Source organism: Zea mays, chromosome 2 (assembly GCF_902167145.1).
Source record: "Zea mays cultivar B73 chromosome 2, Zm-B73-REFERENCE-NAM-5.0, whole genome shotgun sequence".
Taxonomy (NCBI): domain Eukaryota; kingdom Viridiplantae; phylum Streptophyta; class Magnoliopsida; order Poales; family Poaceae; genus Zea; species Zea mays.
In genome coordinates, this window is record NC_050097.1 from 75,069,004 (window position 1) to 75,080,996 (window position 11,993).

An 11,993-nucleotide genomic window follows, 5' to 3' on the forward strand; every position below is an offset into this window, starting at 1 on the left:
AGTCAGATAAACTCACTCCAAAATCGGACAAGTGCATGTTCGTGGGATATCCAAAGGAAACTTTAGGATATTACTTTTACCACCGGTCAGAGGGCAAAGTGTTTGTCGCCCGGAACGGTGTGTTCTTAGAGAAAGAGTTTCTCAAAAGAGAGAAAAGTAAACAAAAGGTGTATCTTGAAGAAGTTCAGGATGAGCCAGTGGGACAAGATTCAACAAGTGATGCTAATGTAGTAGAACAAGTTGAGACGTCTACGGCAAGAGAATCACCACCACAACCATGAAGGTCAGCAAGGCTTCGCGAGGCACGAGGAGAAGTGCTATTGTTGGGCAATGGGGAAGTGTTGTTGTTAGACAACGACAAACCTGCAACATATTCAGAAGCGATGATGGACCCAGATTCCGAGAAATGGCATGTCGCCATGAGATCCGAGATAGATTCCATGGGAGAAAATCAAGTTTGGAACTTGGTTGACCCGCCTGATGGTGTTAGACCCATAGAATGCAAATGGATCTATAAGAAGAAGAAAGACATGGATGGAAATGTTCACATCTATAAGGCTCGACTTGTTGCAAAGGGTTTTCGACAAGTTCAAGGAGTTGACTATGACGAGACATTCTCGCCAGTAGCGATGCTTAAATCTATTCGGATCATTCTAGCTATTGCCGCATATTTCGATTATGAGATTTGGCAGATGGATGTCAAAACAACTTTCCTTAATGGAAACCTAGATGAGGACGTGTATATGATACAGCCCGAGGGTTTTGTCGATCCGATCAATGCTGGAAAGATATGCAAACTTCAGAAATCTATTTATGGGTTGAAGCAAGCATCTCGGAGTTGGAACATTCGTTTTGATGAAGTGATCAAAGGGCTTGGTTTTCATCAGAATGAAGAAGAAGCTTGTGTTTACAAGAAGGAAAGTGGGAGCGCTGTTGTATTTCTGATCTTGTATGTGGATGACATATTATTGATTGGGAATGACATTCCTATGCTGGAGTCCGTCAAGGCTTCACTGAAAAAGAGTTTTTCTATGAAGGACTTAGGGGAAGCAGCATATATTTTGGGCATAAGGATCTATAGAGATAGGTCAAAGAGGCTTATAGGATTAAGTCAAGATACGTACATTGACAAGGTTTTGAAATGGTTCAACATGGAACAGTCCAAGAAAGGGTTCATACCTATGTCACATGGTAAACACCTTAGCCAGATGCAATGTCCTGCGACGGCTAATGAGCGGGAGCGCATGAGTAAGGTACCATACGCCTCAGCAATTGGATCAATCATGTATGCCATGATAAGTACACGCCCAGATGTTTCATACGCTATAAGTGCTACGAGTAGGTACCAGGCTGATCCAGGTGAGGATCACTAGACAGCGGTAAAAGGCATTCTTAAGTACTTAAGAAGGACTAAAGATATGTTCCTGGTATATGGGGGTAAGGAGGAGCTCGTTGTAACTAGTTACACCGATGCTAGCTTCCAAACTGACCCAGACGAGTTAAAATCGCAATCAGGTTTTGTGTTCACAATAAATGGTGGTGTTGTTAGTTGGAAGAGTTCCAAAGAGGAGACTGTGACTGACTCTACAACAGAAGCCGAGTACATTGCAGCTTCTGAATCTGCGAAGGAAGGTGTTTGGATAATGAAGTTCCTCATCGAGCTTGGTGTGTTTCCTAATGCTTCTAGTCCATTGAACCTCTACTATGACAACAATGGGGCTATTGCGCAAGCTAAGGAGCCAAGGAACCACCAGAAAAACAAACACGTACTGCGGAAGTTTCACCTCATACGGGAATTCATTAGGCGGGGTGAGATAAAGATATGCAAAATACATACGGATTTGAATGTTGCTGATCCTTTGACAAAACCTCTTCCACAACCTAAGCATGAGGCACACATGAGATCTATGGGTATTAGATATCTTCTAGATTAACTCTAGTGCAAGTGGGAGACTGTTAGAAATATGCCCTAGAGATAATCATAGAGATGAGCATATTTCTTTGTATCCATGATATATATATTGCTTAATTGAATATCCATGGAAGGCACCTTGTATTGATTAGCAATTATGTGAATTGTTTGTGAGATTCTTTACTTATATGGTTATTCTAAATGATGTCCCTAGTCAGAGTCGATGACTAGCACATGTATTAGTTGATGACTACATTCACTACAAGAAACTAATAAATGTTCGTGGGTTAACTTAAGAACGTGGGTACCGACGTTCTTAATTGAGTTAAGTTCATGGGTTTGTTGAAGAACGTGAGTACCCACGTTCTTAATTTAAATTCGTGCGCCCTAGATGAAACCGTCGAACTTATAGTATTAGGAACGTGGGTACTCACGTTCTTAATTTAAGTTCGTGGGCCACGTCGACACCGTCGAACTTAACCCAAACTAAATCCCTAGAGACCCACGCGTCTATCTTCTATCCCGCCTACGCGCGTCGCCAGTCCCCGCTCCTCCACAGCGCCGCCGCCAGCCCACGCTCCCGCCGCCACCGCTCCTCCACCCCGCCCGCCGCCAGCCCGCTCCTCCACCGCGCCCGCACTCCTCCACCTCCACCGCGCGCGTCCGCCAGACCGCGCGCCGCCACCTCCACCCTAGCTGCGCTTCCTCCTCCAGATCCCGACGCCCCGGTCCCATGGCCGCCCTCGTTTCTAGCTCCAGCTTCTCCGCCCATCGTCCCTCTGCTCTCTAGCTCTGGATCGCACGCGCACGTAAAGACACGGAGCCCGCAGCCGAGGATGCCGCAGCCGCTGCGCCGGACTTGTGGGAGACGGCCAACATAGACGGGCCCATGAGCCGGCTCATCCTCTCCGCGCGACGCGTCTCGTCTTCTCCGGACTTCGCTGACGACCAGGATCCGCCCCAGCCGCCGCCCACACTGCAGCCGTAGGGCGCTCCTTCGGCTCCCTCAGATGCGCGCGAGGACCTGGTAGCCCAGGTCGATCAGTTCCTACGAGAGGCCCTCGAGAAGCCAAGGGAGAGGCTTTCTGGTAAAATTAACGCCTCCTCCGCAGTTAGTTTATCATTCCATTTGTTTATTATGCGATTCTACTAACTTGATATGGCGACAAAAAGGTTAGCTTAGAATTCGTGCAGAGTGTTCCTTGCTTGTTTTGAGATGTGCCCAAGCGGCTAGCTGCTTTATTCATAGGGTACATGTATTCTTGGTCTTACTTATATACTGTGTGGTATCTTTATGTACTTCATCCCTTATGGCTTGCTACTATAGTGAGGTATCTGGAAAATGTGACTGGTGTTTTCCATACAATTTATGTCCTTTTCATGTGTGCAAACATGTTGGTCCCATGGGATAAGAGATTTTGTACAGCCATCAGATAGTAAAATCCCGTTCGAAAAAATATGAATTGCAAGTGTTTGTTCCAAGCAGCTTGTGCATCTGATGGTCGCATGGTTCTACTATTTAACCCAATTATTACCAACTGGAACTTTACATTTTGACTGTTCCATTGCCTAATGCTTTAATATTAATCGAAAAAATACGGCCAGTCCTTGTATTTGACTCCAGTCTATTCCTTTCTGCAGTGCTAAGAATGGAGCAAGAAATTTTGAAGTTCATTCATGACCCTAGTCGTACAGAGTATTAATTCAATGGCCTTCCAACTTCGTATCTGCGTCTTGCTGCACATCGCCTGGCACAGCATTACTTCCTGCAGTCCATTGCCATACCAGACAACAGTTTGCCTGATGGAACTGGTTCACGTATCATCCTTCGGAAGACAACATTCAACTGCCGACTGCCTGCTGTCCGCCTTGCAGATATTCCAGTTAATCTGCCACAAGAAGACATCTCTGTGGCGAAAGTAGCTATTAAGCAAAGACCTCAAAAGAATTTCCATGGCATGAACAGCTCAAGTGCTCACTCTTCTAGAGACAACCTCCAAAAAAGCGTCGAAGAACTAGGTTGATTAGCTGAATTTTATTTCCTGAATTTTATATTTCCACCAAATGCCATTGATTAGCATTGTTCTCATGGGTCTCGGGAAAAGAGAAAACCAGGTTGATTAGCTATATTCCCTCAATCTACATTTATTTATGGGTCTATTAGTAGGTACACACATTAATAACTGATTTTAATCTCTGTATAGGTTTATGTTATCAACACACCAGCACATTCCATACAGGTAAGCATGCTGTGTGTGTGAAATTTGAATGAAATTGATGTGCAACGTCTTGTTTATTTCTGCCTTTATCGTAAAATAACTGTGCTTGGTCCGTAGTGCCACCAACAATATATTCTACTTCTGTAATTTCTGATGCTGCCACACCAGGTCCATAATTATATTATGCCCATGTTTGATACTGTTCCATGTACCACTAGAAATTCAAATATCTGGAAAATGTTCTCTTAGCATGATTTGAGACAGCACCTCGATTTAAAATATCTGAACCTTCAGTGTTGTCCATGTAATTGTAGAGAGAACAAGAACTTGACTGGAACAGCAAGATATGCAAGTGTAAATACCCACCTTGGAATTGGTAGGTTTAATTCAATTGGTGGTAGCTAGTTTCCAGGCATGCTGTTTCTGGATTCCTGAAAAACTTCTATTTCCTTTCCATGACATTTCATTTCTATATTATAATTGATGTCTTCTCGCAGAACAAAGCCGGAGGGATGACATGGAATCTCTTGGATATGTACTGATGTACTTCTTGCGAGGAAGGTTGTTTACTGTAACATGATTCGCCGTTTCACCTCTCATTTTTCTGATATGTCTGGGTTAATACATAGTTTGCCTACTGTCAGCCTTCCATGGCAGGGCCTGAAAGCTGGGAACAAAAAACAAAAGTATGAAAAGATCAACGAAAGGAAAATTGCATTTAATACACCCAATATTTGGGAAGGTTGGTTTAATACACCCAATATTTCATTTAATGACTAAACCATGTATGCATTTCTCAGTGTAGCAAAAATGCTAAATCGGAATTATGTTATCCATTGGGCAGGTTTTCAGTTTGATTATGTTTTTAACAGGACCATTCTAAAGTACCAACAGGCACAGATGACCACTGCTCCACCTCGTGCAATTGTCTGTACAAGGAATAAACTTACCCTCCTACCTTTCTTTAATTGCGCACACGTGGATATTTTTTCCTGACAACACTCGTGCCTTCTTATTTAGGCTCCAGCAGTAGGAAAAAGCTCTGGGATGGCTCCTGTGCTCCAAGGACGAGAAGCTACTCGTGTACGATTACTACAGTCGGGGAAGCGTGTCCAACATGCTCCATGGTATGATCCGCGCTGACATCTTTCCTTCGTCCTGTCACTCTCATAAGTTCAATGCTCAATTTGGAATTCTCAATTTGCAATGGGCGTCATAATAACTACCCATGTCTGTTTGGGATTACAATCGTCATAATAACTACCCATGTCTGCAAAAGGCTACCAAGTGTGGAAAAGGTCCTTGTTTCTTCCCTGCTTTCTGTCTAGGTTCACATTTTAATCTTCTGATGACTGTAGCACTTGAAAATTTTCTCTTCTTTTGGCCTTGTATGTTTAGACCAGACCAGTCAATATCTGCTCCCTTTTCTGCTTTGACAAAAAAAATCATTGTGTGGAGCATAACCTTCACTTGAGAGGAACATAAATTTTTAGTATTGCTGAACTATGTATGTGAACTTATATGAATTTCCAGTTTATCATGATTTCCTATATCTTGGTGTACATGTCATTTTGTGATCTTCTTGGAAGCCACATTTTGTGTTTATCATGCTTTCCTATATCTTCGTGTATATGTGATTTAATGCCAGCATTTTGTGATCTTCTTGGAAGCCACATTTTGTGTTTATCATACTTTCCTATATCTTTGTGTACATGTGATTTAATGCCGGTTGTATATTTATGAGAATTTTGGTTTATTTTGTAGGATTCCGGCTCTCATCATGTGACTCCTCCCCGTCACGATGACTTTGCGGACAGATGTCTCAATTCTAGTGGTGGAGCTACGAACAACAATCCGATGTCCTAATCGAGAGCGATGGAGCTAATGTTTGAACTTGTGTGTTTGAACTTGTGAACTACAAATGTGAACTATGGATGTGAAATTATGTGAATTTGTGAACTTATATATTTGGACTTATGTGAATTTGTGAACTTATGTATTTTGACTTGTGTGAATTTGTGATATGAACATATATCCATGTGTTTGAAATCTGTATTGTATGTGAACTCTGTGTTGCATGTGATATTATGTGTGTCTAATTTTTCATTTCTGTATTTTTTATTTTTTTCTGGAAAAGGGTTAAGAACGTGGGTACCCACGTTCTTAACGTTAAGAACGTGGGTACCGTCGAACTTAATGGGGGTTAAGAACGTGGGTACCCACGTTCTTAACGTTAAGAACGTGGGTACCGTCGAACTTAATGGGCAGCCCTCGCCGACCCACGCAGGACCCATAAGTTCGACGGCCACGTGGCCCCGTCGAACTTAAATGTAAGAACGTGGGTGCTGTCGAACTTATGGGAAAAAATTCGACGGCCCCCGTCGAACTTAAAAACCCACGTTCTTAATGGTAAGTTCGACGGTACCCACGTTCTTAATGGTAAGTTCGACGGTACCCACGTTTTTAATGTTAAGTTCGTCGGGGCCGTCGAACTTACTTCTCTAAGTTCGTCCAAAAATCGTCGTCGGCTATATTCGTCGGTAAACCCACGTTCTTATGGTAAGTTCGACGGCCTATTACATTAAGTTCGACGGTTTTTCACCCACGTTCTTTAACCAGTTTCCTGTAGTGATTTCACAAGTCATGAACATGGAGATGTTAAACTAATAATGTGGGCGCATGTATGACATGAGGCTGGACCGACCCAACGTGAGATATTGTAATATAGTTCTCTTTTTGCAACATGAATACTGTATCCTTAGACCTGAGATTGTCTCATGTTCTCAAGATGTGAATTGACTTACTTAGGGACTATCAAACGCTATTCCGTAACTGGGTAGTTATAAAGGTAGTTTTGGGTTTGTCAGGAAGCATGCTGTGAGGCATGGTCAGTCAAGATGGAATTTGTCCCTCTCTTTGTGAGAGAGATATCTCTGGGCCCCTCAAGTGATTGGATCAAGAAATGCATGGCCGTGCTAGGGTTAAGAGTTAACCATTGAAAGGATTCCAATTCACAGTATCGAGAAAGAGAGGTCAGCTTAGAGCCAGACCAAATATCGTGAGACAAAGGGAACAGCATGTACGTAATGTTGCAATGGTTCGTCTGATATAATCTTTACGTGCACATAGGAGTTGACATGTCTTGCTAGAGGCCGCTGTCAATTATTGGGCCAAGTAAGAGTACTCGGGCTATGTCTATTTGTACGTGAACCTATAGGGTCACACACTTAAGGGGAAGGAAGACTAACTCGGATTAGATCCGAAATTAGACTGGGCTTTAGGGTTAATGATGGGCCTCGGTGTCAGAAGCCCACCATAACGCCTATATAATGAGGGGCGGGGGCGCGGTTAGGCTTAACCTAATTTGCCACTAGCAAACGAGCAGCCACCGCTCACCTCTCGCCCTCGCCAAGCCGCTGTCGCGAACCTAGCAGTTCGGTACGCGACGCTTCCTCCTTGTACGTGTGGATACCTCGGAGGTGCTGCATCTGGAGCACTAGGACGAACCGTGCGAGGACGTGAATGACGCCGACGACTGCACGGCACTGCTCGACGCGTTCGTCTACATCGAGACGTCTTCCGCTGCTCTGCGCGTCTAGTGGTAATTCCATGACCTATAACCGCAGTAGTTCTTGGTATTATGGGGTTGAAAATTTTGTTTTGCGCTAGCGTAGCCTCCCCGTAATCCTTCAGAAGCAACAATGCAGAATGCGGAAGCTTAGTAGCTTCGGCCCAGACCAATCAGAGAAGGGAAAAGGACTAGATAGACCTTATTAATTTGAGTTGCTTGTAAACAAATGTTCAAGGGCATGGATGTAATTTCACCCGGGCTGCATCCTGTGCCTATAAATAGATGGAACAGTGCCCCGTACTGTTCATGCTGAATTGTATTCACTCTCTCGCATCGTCACCTTCGAGCAAGCCGAAGGTATCAATTTAATATTAACATTGTTGATATTCGTTTATGTTTTATGAAATGCAAGAATAAATGAATTATTAAGATTTAATTATCATACTTATTCCCTCGCATTTCTATCCTTATATTGATATGATGAAGGTATGTCCTTCTATTCCTTCGTCTAAGAAGTATTATACCCGCAAGGAGATAATGCTTCGAAGGACGAAGGTCCTTAACGATTAACAATTGTGTTGCCTTGTTCTTGACTCACAACATTTGAGAACAAGTGACCAATAGACGAGTCGGTCAAACTTAGGATAAAAAAGTAAAACGAATTATAAATTGGGACGGAGGAAGTATCTTCTACAACGATCCATTTGACTTATATTGCAATGACCTAACAACAACCTAGTTGCATTAGCCATGTGATACCACTAGAAGATAAGGTGTTCTTATGTGTGGCCTATCGAGATAACATAAAATTTATAAAAATGTTGACTATTTAAGAAACAAGCAACATAATGTCACACAAACTATATCTCTCCTATCAAACATTTGTACATCTGCTGAACCTTTGTGTCCCTGCTCTGGTCTGGTCTGTTCACCACACCATGTTGGAATTTGTTCCCCTCACAACATGAAATTCATGACCTGGACATGCATCAAGCAAGTTAACGGTCAAGTGGAAATCTGCAAGTTACACAACCACAATAATGCACACATGTCACGCCATATGTGAAAACTGCAGAAGCTTATAGTATGTAATGGCAAGCCAGGTATGTAATGGCAAGCCAGGAGCAAAGACAAACAAGCAAGAGATAAACAAGGTTGACATGGAAAACAAGAAGTTATATGTTTCGTCATTGTCTAGAAGCTATATAGTTATTGAGATGATTGAAACTACCTTGGCAGCAACAAATGCATATCAATCTATGTTACTAAACATTAATTCAGAATTACAAATGGTGACCCTCAATTTAGTTACTTGACATCTGACCCTAATTGGGAGGTCTTCTTTGATCATTTTCCATCCTTTTGGGTATGTGGCTTCATCCATTGTGAGTTCTGGTCAACTTGTGCAGTACTATAAGCAAAGCTCTTCTTGCCAACACTCTAACAATTCAATACTTTTTCAGCATAACATAGTAAAAGAGTGCCATACAAAATAACCGCTTCTTTGGTCTGAACCATAGAAGCTTTGTGGAACCTTGTGCACACAAGCAGCATACAAAACATCAGCTTCTATGGTTTCAATCTAATACCAGCATAGAAGTTGTTGTATACAAAACATATTTTAGGTTTCCACAAAGCAATATGCACATCATACACAATAGGTTTCAGGTTACCAAAAACTCAAAAAGCAACATGCACAACATTCAAAACAGTTTTCGGGTTTCAGGTTACCAAAAATACTATAAACAGGTCTCATACCAGCTTACACATGTGTAGCACCTCAAAATCTCATTCTGATATTTGGTAGGATTCTCCATAAGTTAGCATTAGAATATCTTTTAATAAGAATTTCTCTTACCTTTAAGGATACATCTCCTAGAATAAATATGTTTGCTAACAAAAAAAAATGAAAGAATCACTATATGAATTTAGCCATCCCTTTTGTTTAACTATATATTTAAGTTAAAAAAATCTCTTAATAAAAAATATACTCTAGGATTTATTATTCTCAAAGTAACTATTTTTGGTATGACTTGCACATTTTAAAACCTTTGCTTAGCTAAGGTAATAAATAAATAAAACTAAATTTTGAATCCATGCCGAGATTTTGGTTTGTGCATTTAAATAGGCTTGAAGTTTGAACTCCATTTAAATACAATTCAAAATTTAAATTTAAACTTGAATTGAAATTAGGAAAATGAAAACAGAAAAATAAGTAAGGGAAATTGGCACTTGGGCTGGTTTCCCCCCTCTTTGGCCCACTCCTCACTTCCCTTCCGTCACCCTAGGCCCATATGACCGCATCCACCGTGCCGGCCCAACTTAAACCGAGTCGCCCACGCTCGTGCGACGCCGACCTAGGGGCCCTCGGTGGTCAGCCTCTCTTCCTTGTGTTCACATGTGATAGTGTCTCTAAGAGGTGGGGCCGCCTCGTCAGCTCCATCTCTATCGCAACAAACCCAGCCGAGTAGTTACAATCCGAACACAGAGATCACGAAGGGGAAGATTCGATCCGGGCACCATAGTCTGATGTTGTTTGCCACCAGGCCAAGGCGTGAGGATATAAACTCGTGGTCGTCGCACCCCCGTTGAGAATTCTACAGCTTATCCCCTTGCTTCCACGACGAACCGCAGAGAGGGCACCACCGTAAGCGGAACCAGGGAGCGTCGTTATCAGAGGTTGAGCAAGTAGGTCTGGGAGATTCTTCAGGAGCCATGGATCATGGCTATGGGTCTATGGAGCCAGAGGAGCGTGTGGCTATCAATCAATTGCTCACCGGAGTCAGGAGATCATGTTAACAACTCACTACTAGTGTGTATTGATTAAACTCAACATTAGCCATTACAGAGAATTATAGTCTAGAAGGAAGAACAACATGAGGATTAAGGATAGGAGAAGAATGCTGAATCCACTCTAGAAGGGTCTAGAAGAACCTAGAGAGGAAGGTAGAGGATACATGGAAAAGAGGAAAATGGAGAAGGGAGATGAACAACAGTATTCTGATATTCAATGCGTCATCCTGGTGACCGCACTGGCCCCGAACACCGCCCCGCTGAGGACGAGGCCGTGGCAGAGCAAGTGGATGGAACCCTGTCCTGGATCTCCATGTGCTCGACTCAGGTCACCTTGGAGGAGCCGTCGGCCATGTCGATGATGAGGCATCCCGATGGGAGGCAGCACGAGCGCGACAGGGGGGCGCTGAACCTTGCGTCGATGTGCACGTCGAGGCCACAGAACGAGCCATCTGGCTTGGCAAAGATGCTGTCGTACGTGTTGACATTGAGCACCTCGTGATCGCCAATCTTCACCCACAAGTGCTCGCTGGCCTGCGCCATCCTAATGAGCTCATCCATGGCGTGCTCAGTGAGGCCGAGCCCTAGAGTCGAACAAATGGTGAGCGCCTCCATGTAGTTGGGCAGTTGGCGCTGGGAACGTCGTGGAGGGCCGACTCCGGAAACGATGTCTCCATGTAGTCTGGCAGATCAATGTTGATGATAGGCTTGTCCTGCGAGGGCATGCACTTGTTGGCCTCCTCTCTGTCCTTGGAGACGACGGAGCCAATAAGGTCAAAGTTGGGCCCGTTGCTGAGGAAGGCCATGTGGTCGAGGTAGAAACCGTTAAACCGAGCGGCGAAGGCTGGGACGTAGGAGTTGACCGCGACTGGGGTGTGCTTCTCGCTGGTGCGGCGAAGGGCACGACGCCGTCGACGATTCTGGCTACGCACGCATCGGCGACAAGCACATGTGCCGCGAGCGCGACCTCTCGCCCCGCATCGGTCCTCCCTGGCTCCTATCTCCATGGAGCTCCGCATGCTCGGCCTCTTCCCGTTCTAGATCGCGTGCCTCGCGCAGATCGCTGGTCGCTACTTCCTCTGCTGTAACTTCATCTCTGAGGTATGGTTCTGGCTCCCGCTTCACATTCCACCGAGAAAACCTTCTATCCCACTTCGCGCTCTTCTCATAGAAAAGTCTGCCAATCTCATCGAGGAGAAACTTGAGGGCAGCAGGATCCATGGAACTTGACCGAGAATTGACTCCTCTGATACCAATTGTTAACAACTCACTACTAGTGTGTATTTATTAAACTCAACAGCAGTGATTACAAATAATTATAGTCCGAAAAGGAAGAACAACATGAGGATTAAGGATAGGAGAAGAATGCTGAAGCCACTCTAGAAGGGTTTAGAAGAACCTAGAGAGGAAGGTAGAGGATACATGGGAGAGAGGAAAGTGGAGAAGGGAGATGAACAACAATATTCTGATATTCGATGCATCATCCTGGTGACCGCAC

The 11,993-nt window shown here is 43.9% G+C and overlaps 2 long non-coding RNA genes across 2 annotated transcripts; both read left to right on the plus strand.

Annotated features, from left to right (window-relative positions):
* The first annotated feature begins 2,906 nt into the window (after window positions 1-2,906).
* Window positions 2,907-3,606, plus strand: LOC103646590 (uncharacterized). Its single transcript, XR_562285.2, has 2 exons — window positions 2,907-3,000; window positions 3,554-3,606. It is a non-coding gene; the product is annotated as an uncharacterized lncRNA (long non-coding RNA).
* Window positions 3,607-4,120: 514 nt separating this feature from the next.
* LOC103646591 (uncharacterized) lies at window positions 4,121-4,812 on the plus strand. Its single transcript, XR_562286.1, has 4 exons — window positions 4,121-4,152; window positions 4,446-4,507; window positions 4,629-4,692; window positions 4,776-4,812. It is a non-coding gene; the product is annotated as an uncharacterized lncRNA (long non-coding RNA).
* The last annotated feature ends 7,181 nt before the right edge of the window (window positions 4,813-11,993 follow it).